The 15,609-nt window shown below is 42.6% G+C and overlaps 1 long non-coding RNA gene across 2 annotated transcripts in view; it reads left to right on the forward strand.

The window, feature by feature from the left end:
- The window catches only part of LOC131132029 (uncharacterized), a 77,750-nt gene that overhangs the window by 54,070 nt on the left and 8,071 nt on the right, over positions 1-15,609 (forward strand). The window lies entirely within an intron of this gene.

A 15,609-nucleotide genomic window follows, 5' to 3' on the forward strand; every position in this document is an offset into this window, starting at 1 on the left:
ATGCTTAAAACGACCAAAGTATGGCAAAATACTGTAAGTATCAGATGTTATCAGGAATGTATATTGCTATTGCTATTGCTATTACTATTACTACATGCTCACAGCGTAGACATAAAACCATTAAACCTTGTTGGTGTTTTAATAGCGTTTTTTGTTGGCGTCCCATTCCATGCTGTTCTCTTTTTATCTGTTTTTATATCTTTAGAACACACAGAAACGAGAAAGACGTGTGTTCATGTCTCACTTAAAGATTGTGGACGCGATGGGCTGCATTCCAAAAAAAAAAAGTTCAGTTTTCTTTGAAGCAGCTCTGCATAATTGGCTCATGTGTGAGACACATGCATTTCTCATGCCGTTGTCTCATGCAAGGCCCCTCATCGCAGATAAGGATCCTGAAAGAGGATCCTTGTGCCCCCTCCCTCACTTTGCTTTCATCTGGGAAATAGCCAGTATGATGATGTCACCCCAGCGATCGATGGCGCCACGGGCCGACTTGATATGCTTTCTGCTAAATTTATTAGTGTCATACTCCACGGGAGCCTCTCGGGTGAAAGCGAGTGCCCGCTTAGGAGCTGGTGGTGGTTGAGCAGGGGGGTGAACACACACACACACACACATATGTATGCTCTAATAGAAGACACCAAGCTCGAGCTCCGTGTCAATATAGCGATCCCAGGCTCCTGGCTTTAGATAAATGGACACAGGCCCCCGTCAGTTATTGCAGAAGCTCCCTGAAGAACACGATTGCAAGCATACAAAATAGTAAAGAGCATTTATTCTTTCTACATTATATCTACAGGAAGTGTAGATGTTATCGTTTTTGGAAAATTAGGTTGGGGATAATTTTTTGTATGTAGTTATTTATTTATTTTTTTGATAATTGGGGATAATTAAAGGTTGGTGATAGTTAATAAATATAATTATATAATATAATTATAAAATAATAATTATATAAATTATATTATTATATATTATATAATATTATTATTATAATATATAAGAATATTATATATATAATAATATTATTATATAATAATATTATAAAAATTATATTTTTATAATATAATTATAAAAATAAAATTTCCGAAGATTATTTAAAAAGGTGGAGCTGCACGGCGGTCGAGTGGTTAGCATGCAGACCTCACAGCTAGGACACCAAGGTTCAATTCCTCCCTCGGCCATCTCTGTGTGGAGTTTGCATGTTCTCCCCGTGCATGCGTGGGTTTTCTCCGGGTACTCCGGTTTCCTCCCACATTCCAAAAACATGCTAGGCTAATTAGCGACTCCAAATTGTCCATAGGTATGAATGTGAGTGTGAATGGTTGTTTGTCTATATGTGCCCTGTGATTGGCTGGCTGGCCACCAGTCCAGGGTGTACCCTGCCTCTTGCCCGAAGACAGCTGGGATAGGCTCCAGCACCCCCCATGACCCTCGTGAGGAAAAGCGGTAAAAAACGAATGAATTAATGAAAGTCGGGAGGGCATTTGTGCGCTATCACGCTATATATATATATGTCTCCTATATAAGAAAGATGGCCTCCATCATGTCTTGGTGGAGGTAAACAAATCCAGAGTGTGTTTTGCATCAAAGCCTGGCTGCATGCTTCATGCTGGGGTTCTCACGATGTTAAAAAGATGAGTCTCAAAGATCTACTGCAGAAAATGCATTTAGAAATATATAAATGTGTAATATCAACTTTGCCGCGGGGGGGGAGGGGGCAACAGCAAATCAGGAGGGGAGCTTCATGTCATATGACGTCGACAAAGTGACGATGGACCCACACTAACTTTGCGATCAACCGGTAGCTCGCCATCCACGCATTGGGCACCCCTGCTTTATGCTGTGGAACGTACATAATGTGTTCCTCGGCATGAAGGTCACCTTGAAACTGCAAGCTGAAATGTAAATAATAAGTGTGACACGCTCTGCATTATAGCGCATAAAGGTCATCTGTGCAGCAAATGTGATGACCTCGGAGGAGCAACACACACACACACACATAGTGTGGACAGGTCATGGCTGTTCCCTCTCCCTATTAGTGTAAATCCACATTCCCTGAATCAGACCCCCCGTACGGTGATCCCTTTAGCCATGACACTCTGGGTGACTTTAGGATGCGGATAGATCCTGGATTCCGCTAATCTCTACGGGGCTCTCTCTCACTTTTCACCAGCCGTAGTTTCATCATCCTAAAGCCCACACCACGTTACATAAAGTAAGTGTGCGGTATGCACCCACGCATGAGTTCACATGCACGCAAAATCCTGATAAGACGCTGAAGCTGGCGTGTTTTTGGAGCAATGTGAGCGCACCTGGATTGAATCCGCCCACTCGTCCCTAGTGGGCTGCAGCCGGCGCACCCCTGATGGCTTTATTACTTATTTAGAAGACTTTTGAGGTCAGTGTGATGCAGACGCTTAGAGGCGTACTGCACTTTTTGGGGAATTTTGGAACATCATCGCAATCCTTATCTGAAACACAAACATTTATTTCTTTTTTCTGCGCATTCTTGAGCAAGAAAATGAGTTTATATGAGCTTGCTAGTAACGGGCGTCATGGGAAATACCTATTTTGACGCTAAAACCCTCACAAAAAAAACGTCAACAGTGTTCCATTTACATACCTGATGTATATTAACCAAGCTACACCAGCTAACATGAAAAAGTATTTTTATCTCGCGGACTGTCGCGAATCGCTAGTCTCAGCGTCATTCACAGACAGAAGAGTGGATACCTAGCTCTCAATTTTTATCCAAAGACTCAACAAGATGCTGGTTTGCCGTCAGCCTCTTTTACTCGACAACTGGAGCACACAGCCATCCCAATGAGAGCGGACATCGTAAGTGCTGTAGATAGTGTTTTAAATCATCAAAATAAGGCAAGATACTGCAATTATTACATGTTATCATCAGGATATCAAACCATGCAACTTTGGTAGAGGTTGGTACTTTGGTAGTCGATGCAACTTTGCCACTCTGAGATTTTTGTAAACCAATGTAGATATGCTAAGAAGTTACATTAGATGTAAAGTACCTCAAGAAAAAAATATATTTTGTATTTTTTTTTTATATTTAAACCTTATAAAATTAATTAAATAATTCATTTTTTACCGCTTATCCTCATGAGTTTCGCGGGGGTGCTGGAGCCTATCCCAGCTGTCTTCAGGCGAGAGGCAGGGGTACACCCTGGACTGATGACCAGCCAATCACAGGGCACATATAGACAAACAACCATTCACACTCACATTCATACCTATGGACAATTTGGAGTCACCAATTAACCTGGCATGTTACCAGGAGTACCTGGAGAAAATCTACGCATGTCCGAGGGTGGAATTGAACCCTAGTCTCCTAGCTGTGAGGTCTGCACGCTAACTACTCAACCGCCGTGCCGCCTCCCTCCGGACTTTTCTCCCTCTTTTGCAAGGCGCAGGGTCAAAAGGTCTGGCAGGCGTGGGCCCGGCGTTGAACTCCATTGACCTACATTGTAGACATCATCCACAATGGCCATTTGATGAGCGTCCACACACACACAAGGCCTCTGTCACTGTCCAGCAACACGCATCTGTCTCGCCATCATAATAGCCAGCCTGTTATTAGTCGGCTACCCCGCGAAGCCGCCTCAAAGGGCCCCTTTTATACACACGCATAGAAGACTCAGTGCCAAACAAGGCTGGCACAGAGAGGGAACGGCGTGGGCGCGTGGGAAAAGCGTGGCTCATCTCGTGATTTGACACAACGCGCTTTTAAAAAACAAAAACAAAACAAGGCAGTAGAAGCAAAATAACAAAGAGTGGAAAGTCGCTGCTGTTGTTGGTGATCGGATGACCGTATTGCTGTACTGGACCATTGTGGTGAAGAAGAAGGCTGGAAGGCAAAGCTCTCAATTTACCACACGACTTGACTCGGACACCCAATCTGGGTGCCTCCCTGATGAGGTGTTTTGGGCAGCTGGAAGGAGGCCCTGGGGCAGATCTAGAACAGCCCTTTGAGTACCTTTTGGGATTAAGGGCTATATAAATAAACTTGAATTGACTTGACTTGGGATGGCGGTCGAGTGGTTAGCGCGCAGACCTCACAGCTAGGAGACCAGGGTTCAATTCCACCCTCGGCCATCTCTGTGTGGAGTTCTCCCCGTGCATGCGTGGGTTTTCTCCGGGTACTCCGGTTTCCTCCCACATTCCAAAAACATGCTAGGTTAATTAGCGACTCCAAATTGTCCATAGGTATGAATGTGAGTGTGAATGGTTGTTTGTCTATATGTGACCTGTGATTAGCTGGCGACCAGTTCAGGGTGTACCCCGCCTCTCGCCCGGAAACAGCTGGGATAGGCTCCAACACCCACCGCTACCCTCGTGAGGATAAGCGATACAAAATTAATGAATGAATGAATGACTTGAATTGGGCTGCACGGTGATCGAGTGGTTAGCGCACAGACCTCACAGCTAGGAGACCAGAGTTCAATTCCACCCTCGGCCATCTCTGTGTGGAGTTTGCATGTTCTCCCCGTGCATGCGTGGGTTTTCTCCGGGTACTCCGGTTTCCTCCCACATTCCAAAAACATGCTAGGCTAATTAGCGACTCCAAATTGTCCATAGGTATGAATATGAGTGTGAATGGTTGTTTGTCTATATGTGCCCTGTGATTGGCTGGCGACCAGTCCAGGGTCTGGACCCCGCCTCTCGCCTGAAGACAGCTGGGATAGGCTCCAGCACCCCCCCCCCCCACGACCCTTGTGAGGATAAGCGGTAGAAAATGAATGAATGACTTGACTTGGGCTGCACGGCGTTCGAGTGGTTAGCGTGCAGACCTCAAAGCTAGGAGACCAGGGTTCAATTCCACCCTCGGCCATCTCTGTGTGGAGTTTGCATGTGTGGGTTTTCTCCGGGTACTCCGGTTTCCTCCCACATTCCAAAAACATGCTAGGTTAATTGTTGAGTGTGAATGGTTGTTTATCTATATGTGCCCTGTGATTAGCTGGCGACCAGTTCAGGGTCTGGACCCCGCCTCTCGCCCGAAGACAGCTGGGATAGGCTCCAGCACCCCCTGCGACCCTTGTGAGGGTAAGCGGTAGAAAATGAATGAATGACTTGACTTGCTGGAAGGACGAGGAACACAGAGCCCATTCACCACCGGACCCTTGCATGGTCTCGTGATTTGACCTTTTCAACATCTCTTGCTCACCCGCTGACCTTTGGACGGCACGGAAACATATGCACAAACCCGAGTTAACATTTTTTTATGCTTCTTTAAGCTTGTGTGAAACTGCACACCACAAATGGTAGCTGAGGAAAAACAACACTTGATTGAAAGGGGAAGTTACTAGCGCTTCCTCAAATGTCACCAGACACCAGCATGTAAACAACTGATTTTGATGCTTTCCCTAGTACTTCACTACTTTGGGAGAAATATGAGTGAAGCGCTCCTCTTCTGCTGCACAATAACAACCTGATTTTTAGACGCGACACAACGCAATTTACACCTCACCCCAAAGGACGCCCCTGAGGTTTTACATACATTACGAGTACAAAGAGGCGCCTCATCGCTCAATGCGCCCTCGCTGATGAATGCAGCGAAAGCATCATCCTTGGGGGGAACGGCTGTGTCGGGAAAGTGTATTGTCTGAGGCTTGATGTGTTTTTTTGGATTAGGGCTTTTTAGTATGCATGCATGCAAATGATTTTCAATATACAGTGGATCCATGCATATTTGCCATTCAGCGGTCACAATACTGCAAATATTATATTACCCATAATTAGGACATTTGTTGCCACCTTATTTTCCCCAGTCTGGTAAACCTTGAGCTGAACAGAAAGTAGTCAGAGGCGAATTTCAAATGGCTCGAGCAGGCGTTCTTAGTTCTTACGATGCTGTGAATCAGCTTGATTTTTAATCTAACTTTTAATCTTATCCACTGAAATACCTACCTCACTCACGTGGATCACATAGTTCACATACAAATGCAAAGCAATGCTATTTTAAACTTATTTTTTTAACCCGCAAGGCATGCTGGGAGGGCTGGAAATTACCCAGTTTTACCAAGAGTCATGCCATTGGATGATGACATGAAATAACACTCCAATAGTCACTTTTACACTCCTATTGTTCTTTATTTACATCACCGGATGCGACTATTTCCCAGTCAAAAATAATAATAATAATAATAATAATAATAATATCCAGTGTGGACACAGCTTTATTTCCAAAAGCCGCTTCTATTCCCAGGCATAAAGAGAGAGGACATGGCTACTGGATTCGCAGAAGGAGGCGTCGTAAACTCGCTCAGACACTTATCACAAATTTGACGTGTCAGTGACGGACAGAGTGACTGGAGATAACGCTAGGCTAGCTCAAAATAGAAGGCAGCAGGAAGAGCTGATAAACCAGGGGTCTCAAACTCGAGGCCCCCACCTTGATACCAAAATTGAATGTTGAACTGACAGCTTAAAAAGCTGTGTGCACACCGGACACAATTAACATGATTTTGCCCCGCCCATACTGTTACCCTACCCCTGTTACCCCGTCCTGTTTTGCTTTGGATTAGCAATGAAGCTAAAGGCTTATGACGCTGGGTTACAAATAAATGCAGGAAATGATTTGGAATAAAACGGAAAAATACACGTCAAGATAAAGCATCTCATCAAACATGTTGTTAAAGTTAAACGACGCTGCTCCCACATGGAACTGAGTACGATGCTAACTTGCTAATTGGGTCAAATTATTAAGTTTCATTAATGTTCATGTTAAAGGTTATTATTATTATTATTATTTTACTTATTTATTACTGATTGATTGATTTATTGTCTTTATTCTTAATTAGTTTATTTTTTTTATTTATTTATTTTATTTTTATTTATTTACTTATTTTGTGTCTAGAAAAATAAAAATTAAGATATTTGAGAACAGTGGAATGTTTTATCAGATATTTTGGTGTGGAAAACCAGAACCAAAGTACTGAAAGATTGATTGATTTATTGTCTTTATTCTTAATTTGTTTTATTTATTTATTTATTTATTTTATTTTTATTTATTTACTTATTTTGTGTCTCGTAAAATAAAAATTAAGATATTTGAGAACAGTGGAATGTTTTATCATATATTTTTGGTGTGGAAAACCGGAACCAAAGTACTGAAAGATTGATTGATTTATTGTCTTTATTCTTAATTAGTTTTTTGTTTTTATTTAATTTAATTTTTATTTATTTATTTACTTATTTTGTGTCTAGAAAAATAAAAAATTAAGATATTTGAGAACAGTGGAATGTTTTATCAGATATTTTGGTGTGGAAAACCGGAACCAAAGTACTGAAAAAGTGTAGGGTATAGCAGAAGCAAAAGCATCGAAGGTAGTTTTTTTTATTGATTTTTTTTCCCCAGTTTTTAATTAATGCGTTTAAATGCGGCCCGGCTTCACCCAGAACCTAGCTCCGGTGGCCCCCAGGTAAATTGAGTTTAAGACCCCTGTGATAAACACTCAAACGGAATGGGGACCCAGTAGAACCCATATTCTGAATTCACCCTTTTACACGACTTCTTCCAGCTCCGACACCTTATGAACTCTCCATGCCTGAGGGGAAGCAAGCCTGGACGTGATGGTGCGTCCGGACGCTCCCCATGGGCATGCTTTGTTTACACTTCTGCGCTGCTAATCACGTGTTCTTACACTGAAAAATGCGGAGAAACTCGCATTCCTGTTCGTGGATCCCCTGATTGATGAATTGAGGTCCGTCTTTTGGTGTTTCTACTCAAGGAGACAAATGGAAGTGACAAAAGAGGAGACGTTGAAGGGTTTTATGGTAGCTTTAAAGTGCCCGTTCTTTTTAGATGAAAGTCCTTGTGATTAAATGACCCTCAAAGTAAGCGGCCTGGGATCTGTAATGGAGATTCATTCCCTTGTTGCTCCGTACCGTTCCTGTGCGTAAACATCTAAATCACGTGCGTGTCATCCATCCGCCTCTGGTGCATTAGCGGCAGCAGCCATTAGTGTAACTGGATCAGAGATAGACAACACATTAACATACTGTATGTGCAAAATACATACAAACACGGTCCTGCGTTGCTATATTGCAGCGTCTCAGTAATTAATTCATAAATGATCCCCGTTTTTGTGCTGGACTATGCTTTATTATTAGTCAAAACATATTGAAATACAAGTGATATGTCGTGTTCTGGTCACTTAAATAATAATAAATTGATGAGACATTAGCTTACGTGACATTGCCTTAACTCTGCTTTAATTCAGTTGTATTATTAGTCAAAACATATTGAAATACAAGTGATATGTCGTATTCTGGTCACTTAAATAACAATAAATTGATGAGACATTAGCTTACGTGACATTGCCTTAACTCTGCTTTAATTCAGTTATATTATTATTCATTCATTTTCTACCGCTTTTCCTCACGAGGGTCGCGGGGGGTGCTGGAGCCTATCCCAGCTGTCTTCGGGCGTGAGGCGGGGTACACCCTGGACTGGTCGCCAGCCAACCACAGGGCACATATAGACAAACAACCATTCACACTCACATTCATACCTATGGACAATTTGGAGTCGCCAATTAACCTAGCATGTTTTTGGAATGTGGGAGGAAACCGGAGTACCCGGAGAAAACCCACGCATGCACGGGGAGAACATGCAAACTCCACACAGAGATGCCCGAGGGTGGAATTGAACCCTGGTCTCCTAGCTGTGAGGTCTGCGTGCTAACCACTATTCCGCCGTGCCGCCCAGTTGTATTATTAGTCAAAACATATTGAAATACAAGTGATATGTCGTATTCTGATCACTTAAATAACAATAAATTGATGAGACATTAGCTTACGTGACATTACCTTAACTCTGCTTTAATTCAGTTGTGGCATTTCTCCCATTCAGGGTGGAAGCGGTTAGTTTTTGGCTTCTTACGTTTAAAATAAATAAAATTGAGGCTAACTGGTTTGCTATAAATATTCAATTTATATTGAATATTGAATCTTACTTCATGGAAATGTACCTGTATTTATCGCGGTTGGGTCTGGAACCAGTTACCCAGCAATAAGGAGGGACGACGGTCTAGTGATCAGCCCCCTGATTCACAGAACAGATAACTGAGGAACTGACAACCTTGAATATGAGGTGGAATATTAAAGTCAAACACATCGTGCCTAGACGGGCTGCGTGTGGGCGCATCGTCCTTGCGCCGGCCCCTGAAAAACACCCACTAGCGGTTTATGTTTGCTGCGGGAATTAGATTTCCTCTTGATTTAATTTATTTGGGAAATTATGGAAGGATTTGTCCTGCCGAATGGGAAGGAAGGGCCGCGTAGTGTCGGGTTTCGGCTTAGCTCACGTAACGGCGGGGACCATTTGTTGTGTGTTTTGGACGGGGGCGGGGGGACGGGTGGCAGAGAGAGAGAGCAGGGGTGTTTCTTGCTCTCAATCCACGCACACAAAGGAGCACAAACAAACAAAGGTGTGTGCAACAAGAATCCAAAACACACAAAAGTGCAGTTCAGGCATACAGGAACAGGTTTCACGCCTTCCCCTCCCCCCGCCCCCCGCCCCCTGCCTCACCAAAACATCAACCCGATCGCACCGCCGCACCCATTGACACACATTTTGTCACACACTTGAGATGTTGTTTTGCTACAGCGCGAGCAAGCCCCGCCCTCTGTCGGCTCACCTGGTGCTGCCGCGTTCTCATTGGTCAGATGGCCAGAAGGGACGGCGACGCCCTCCCAGAGTTCACTGACCTCAGGTCACGTATACACCACACAGGAGGAAGAAACATTTTCCTTGTCACTTTATTGCCTGCATCAATATCAGACGATTCTCCCTCAAGCTCATGTCAGGTCATCTGATCTTCTGCAGGGAAATTCAGATGGATACGCTTCATCACTTCTAGAAAGAATGCCATATTTATTTCAAACCAGGATTCTCCCATAATACATGAGTGACAGCCAATACTGATATTGATACATCATATGGATTAGCTTAGATTTTCCATTGATTTATGACGATTGCTCACATTTCTATGTGTCACAACATCCAAATGTCCACAACATCCAACACCCCCCACCAGTATAACCACTGATATCGGTAAAAAAAAAAACAATACTGATATGAACCGCCGTCTCATTTTTCTGCCAATCAACCATCTCTAAGTCTCTTTTTTTGGTGGCCCTGCACACCTTCGGCCTTTCATGGAAGCAAAAACAAGCTCACGTTTGTACAGCGGAATGGTTGTGCACATATGTGTGTGTGTGTGTGTGTGTGTGTGTGTGTGAGACATACCATCACCTGAAATGTATACAGCACAAATGGTAAAATAACACCAACGCTGTTCCAGGGCTTCCATGTGGACCATTTCGTCTGTTAGCATCTTTGATTTATGAACGCTCACGCTACTATGAGATCCTTGTGTAGCGTCTTGCTACACAATGGAAGTTGTTCATCTCCGAATGTTTAAATCCATATTATTATTACTATTATTGTTATAATTAGGGGTGCTCCCATCATTGGAATTGGATGATTTTTGTAAAAAAAAAAGCACGCTATCGGCATATGCCGGTACTTGCCGATCACACGGCGACGTATTCATACACCTTTTACCTTTTTTGCATAAGAGGCAAAAAGAGGTGCTGATGTAACTGCACAATAGCAGAGATCAGAGCGGTTTGGAGCTGTTAAAAACAACCACAAGGTGGCGGAAGTGCGTTCGTTCCTATGTAATAAAGCACTCCACAGCTAGCATGGAGCCGTGTAGCATGCACAAGGTTACACAGTTCCAGTTGATGGTGTTATATTTGGTAATATATTATTTTCATGTAAAACCACCATTTTTTTTTTGTTTATGTTGTGGCGTCGTATTTTGTCTAAATATTTATGGCTAAATTTGTGTCAAAGTGAAAGTTATGTTGCAATGTATCGAAATGTATCTTTTCAGAAAAGCCTTTTTTCTCCCATTTTTTTTTGTTGAGAAGTGATATTTTGCTAAAATAAGCGGTAGAAAATGAATGAATGAATTTGCCTATGTTTTACTGCTGATTACTAAAAAAAACGAAAAAAGGTAGAAAAAAATATTTTAAAATATTTAAAAAAATATTTACAGATATTTTTTCCTGGGTGGGGCTCGATAAAAATATTAACAAATATTTTTTCTGAAAAAAATATTTAAAAAAATATTTTTATTAAAGAATATTCTTTTATTTAAAAAATAATTCATTATTTTTTTCCATCTATCCATTTTCCTCCGCTTATCCGGGTCCGTGTCACGGGGGCAGCGGTCTCAGGCGGGAAGCCCAGACTTCCCAGTCCCCTCCCAGACTTCGTATTATTTTTTTTTTCTTAAAAATTTTTTTTCTGATGAAAGATTATAGTCTAATCCTTCTTTTGGTATATACTGTGTCTATATAGCCCAAGAACACAATATTCTGTGTGCCTTGAACAATCAGTCAAAATCATAAAAAATGGTCGATACCGGGAGGAGACGGCTTTGGCTGGGATCAAATTGGTTAATAAATGGACTATTTTTCTAGTTTGTAGCATCAAAAATCAGTTCATAACTTTCAAAATATGTTTTAAAATATTAATAGAGCCCTGTAGACATAAAACAACACGCCTATAGTCACCTTCACACTCCTATTATCCATGCTGTGTGATGCTTGACTGCAAAATAAAGGAATTTATCCATGCCAGCATGTGAACATTCTCCTCCTAGACGCTGAAGGAGGGAAGAGGGGGGGGGGGGCACGTGACACGTACAGTACGCTGCCGTGCTGCCAGTCTAGACTGCAGCCAGTCTTGCAGAATGAATGGAGACCACCTTGGTGGTCCGGCCACGTGCTTCGTAAAGTCCAAAATGACACCTTCACAGCAGCGTGATTGGGAAGCAAATATGTGGCTGCCCTGCACTCAGCACTGACTGTTGTCATGAACTTTTCTTCCATTTTCTCTTCCTGTATGTGTCCAGTTAGTTGTGTTCTGCATGTCGCATTGTGTCTCGGCTGTGTGTGTGTGCACACATTTATGAATGCATGCATGCATATGAAACCATGATGAGATATTGATGGGACGTAGTATGTCTGGCTGTGCTGAGGTCAGCAGACACGTCCAACAGATCCTACTCTGTGTAAACACAGCTGTCTGTGTGTGTGTGTGTGTGTGTGTGTGTTGGGGGGAGGCGGTTATAGGAATGGAGGTTGGTGTGGAAGCCAAGGGCAGTGAGGTCACAAAGTAGTAAAAGAACCCCCCAAAAAAAAAAAAATTCTAGAAGCTTATTTTTACAAAAAGCGGCATGTTAACACCAGGGTGGGGTTCCATTTTTGGGGGTATGGTATCAGGTGAGAGACCAGAGTAGGAGGGGGGGGGGGGGGCGCCTACACAGACGTGGGTGTAGAAACCCGCAGATTGTTTATCTTAAGAAAAGCAAAGCAAAGGGAATAAAATGGATGTCAGGTGTGGAACGGGAACCAGACAAAAATCCACAGCTAGTGTGTATTTTTCTGCGTGTTTTAAGAACTTGGTGTACCTGTTTTGGGAACTTTGTGTTATAAACGTGGCCTCCCCATGCCTAATCACTGATGAGATCATTGGCAAAGATACTTCAGGGACACGAGGGACAATAGTCTATTCGCACGTAGCTCAGCGAGAGCATGAAGCAGCTCAGTAGTGACACCGCTGGCCAGAAAGTGTACTGCAACAATAATAACACGAGCTCAGTCTATTGACACGCCTCTATTGTGAGTTTTTCAAATTAGAATAGACCGACATTAATATTAGTTTTATTATACCACAGAGAAATGGTAATGGTGTAAAATGAATATTTAATAAAAAGATAAAATACAAGTAATATTATGTAGAGTAGCCCATGAAGGACATCATGAGGCTTTTGTAGCAGATTCCACTTGTCATGTAGAGGACTTTTGGAGCAGGTCCTTAACAAAAGTAGAATGCTTGTATATGCCAGCAGAATGAATATTTATAAGCTTCCTGGTTTAAAACTTTATATGATTATATCAGGGAAAAAAGGGGGCTGCACGGTGGAAAAGTGTTTAGCGCGCAGACCTCACAGCTAGGAGACCAGAGTTCAACTCCACCCACAGCCATCTCTGTGTGGAGTTTGCATGTTCTCCCTCCCACATTCCACAAACATGCTAGCTTAATTAGCGACTCCAAATTGTCCATAGGTATGAATGTGAGTGTGAATGGTTGTTTGTCTATATGTGCCCTGTGATTGGCTGCATGGCCACCAGTCCAGGGTGTACCCCTGCCTCTCGCCTGAAGACAGCTGGGATAGGCTCCAGCACCCCCCGCGACCCTTGTGAGGAAAAGTGGTAGAAAATGAATGAATACTTTGCAGCACGGTGGTCTAGTGGTTAGCAAGAAGACCCCACAGCTTGGAGACCTGAGTTCAATCCATCTGTGTGTGGAGTTTGCATGTTCTCCCCCATGCATGTGTGGGTTTTCTCCGGGTACTCCGGTTTCCTCCCACATTCCAAAAACATGCTAGGTTAATTAGCGACTCCAAACTGTCCATAGGTATGAATGTGAGTGTGAATGGTTGTTTGTCTATATGTACCCTGTGATTGGCTGGCCACCAGTCCAGGGTGTACCCCTGCCTCTCACCCGAAGACAGCTGGGATAGACTCCAGCACCCCCTGCGACCCTGGTGAGGATAAGCGACAGAAAATGAATGAATTAAATAATAAATTAGAGCCCTCAAGACATGAAGTAACACCCCTATAGTCACCTTTACATTTGTATTACCCAATATAGTAGATATCATCAGAGAAAATAAGATAACAGAAGTGGTAGTCAACTTCCACAAGAACCCCACCTTCGTTCCCACTTTGTTCCCACACAACAACCAGCTGTTAGAAAGGGTTGAGTCGTATAGATCGCTTAGTATAATAATTGATCACAGGCCCACCTTTCAATCAAATAGTGAATTTCATATTCTCTGTTAGCAGTTCTGTTAGCAGTCCTGGATGGTGTACTTCCTTGCTGCTTGAAGTGTCTTTACACTGGAATTACCCCAAAATAGTAAACAGAATAAGGGTAACCAAGCCATTTAAGATGTAAATAAAACTACTGTTGGAGTAGTGTTCCCTGGGGGAACCTTAGTGACGAGTCTAGTACCCGTCTCACTGTAGAATACAGTACTGGATTCATGTATTAGTATATTTACTTTGTCCATTCGGCCATGTTTATGCTTGTAAACGCTTGATGTCGGCCAAGAATAAGTAGTTTTTACTCATAAAAATAACAGTATTATGAGTGTGAGTGTGATGTGGCGGGCTGGTGGCAGGTGTGGAGGTTGTTTTGGTCGAGCTGCAGGATTAAGGTTGGCCCAACAGTCAGGGTTCAGGGTTCAGAGGTCGGCTTCAGCCAAAAGGGGAAGAGACGGCTGAAGTCTTCTGTGAGAGCCACTTTTGTTTCGAGGGCGGGGGGGAGAAGTACAAAAAAAAAAAACTTTGTCGTGGAACATTCTCTGTCTTAAATCTTTGTAAGCTAGCTTCGCCCTCTCTGCTCCCACCACATGGCTCATCATTAGAGGTTTACGCAACCGGAGATGTTCATACATAATGCATCTCCTTGCGTGTCTTATATAATTCCTCTTCCCACATGTCTTAGTGTGCACATACATGCCGTCTTGCTCAAAAGCTGCCCTAAAGATGCCCACACTGACTTATTGATATGCGGAGATAGCACAGCAAGGCACACGCCTGGATGATGTTGATGCGTGCAAACCCAAGTTGGATGATAGTGATGTTGCTTTTTCATTTAGCGGGAATATTGTATGAGCGCGCCGCAGTACAGTGGGGGGGTCCCCTGCACACACATGCATTATGCAAACAAGGCTAGATTAAATAAATTAGCTAGAAAATAGGTCATGCTGTGCATAATTCCAATTTATATTGACGTGGAATTTGCACTAACACAGCTCCTGATTCCTGGTGTGAGCTTCAGTGTGTAATGTAGATTAAATTAGATTAAATAGTGCAGATCGTCAATGCATCCACGTGTCAAGCTTTCATTTCATCTTTATATATGCTAAATGTATTGATTTTTGTGTCATTTGCGTTTAGTTCAGTGATTGTAAGGTCAATTATAAATAAGAATTTGTCGCCCTCTGGTGGTCAAACGTATATAGAGGATCTGTTGTGTGGCGCTTTAACTATTAATCGTTGCTGCCATCCAGCGGCGTCACTGTAGTATTACATTTAATTTTCGTGTGATTTCTATACTAGATCTTTATTTACACAAGTATATACTTATATGGGTATTCAATTGTGTGTTAAACTGTAAAAGAACATAAAATGTAAGTACCGGGATTAGTGTGTTAATCATTGACTTCATTTGTATTGTGTGTACAAAGAAGCCATTCATGTAGTTTTATATGAAGTACCCACGCCATCCTACTGGCTATTGTTTATTTAAAAAAAATTATTATTTTGTACATTGTTCATTAAACCCCCCCCCCCTTCCCTCCTTCAGCAAATATACGTACAAAGTTCACAGTCAGGAAAAAGGAGAGTAATTGACACCAAGATGGAAGGCAGATTGGCAGGCAGTCAACAACAGTGCAATAATACTACAGCTGGACTTTTTTTTTTTTTGTATTCCAGCAG

The sequence above is a fragment of the Doryrhamphus excisus genome, chromosome 7 (genome assembly GCF_030265055.1).
Source record: "Doryrhamphus excisus isolate RoL2022-K1 chromosome 7, RoL_Dexc_1.0, whole genome shotgun sequence".
NCBI lineage: Eukaryota > Metazoa > Chordata > Actinopteri > Syngnathiformes > Syngnathidae > Doryrhamphus > Doryrhamphus excisus.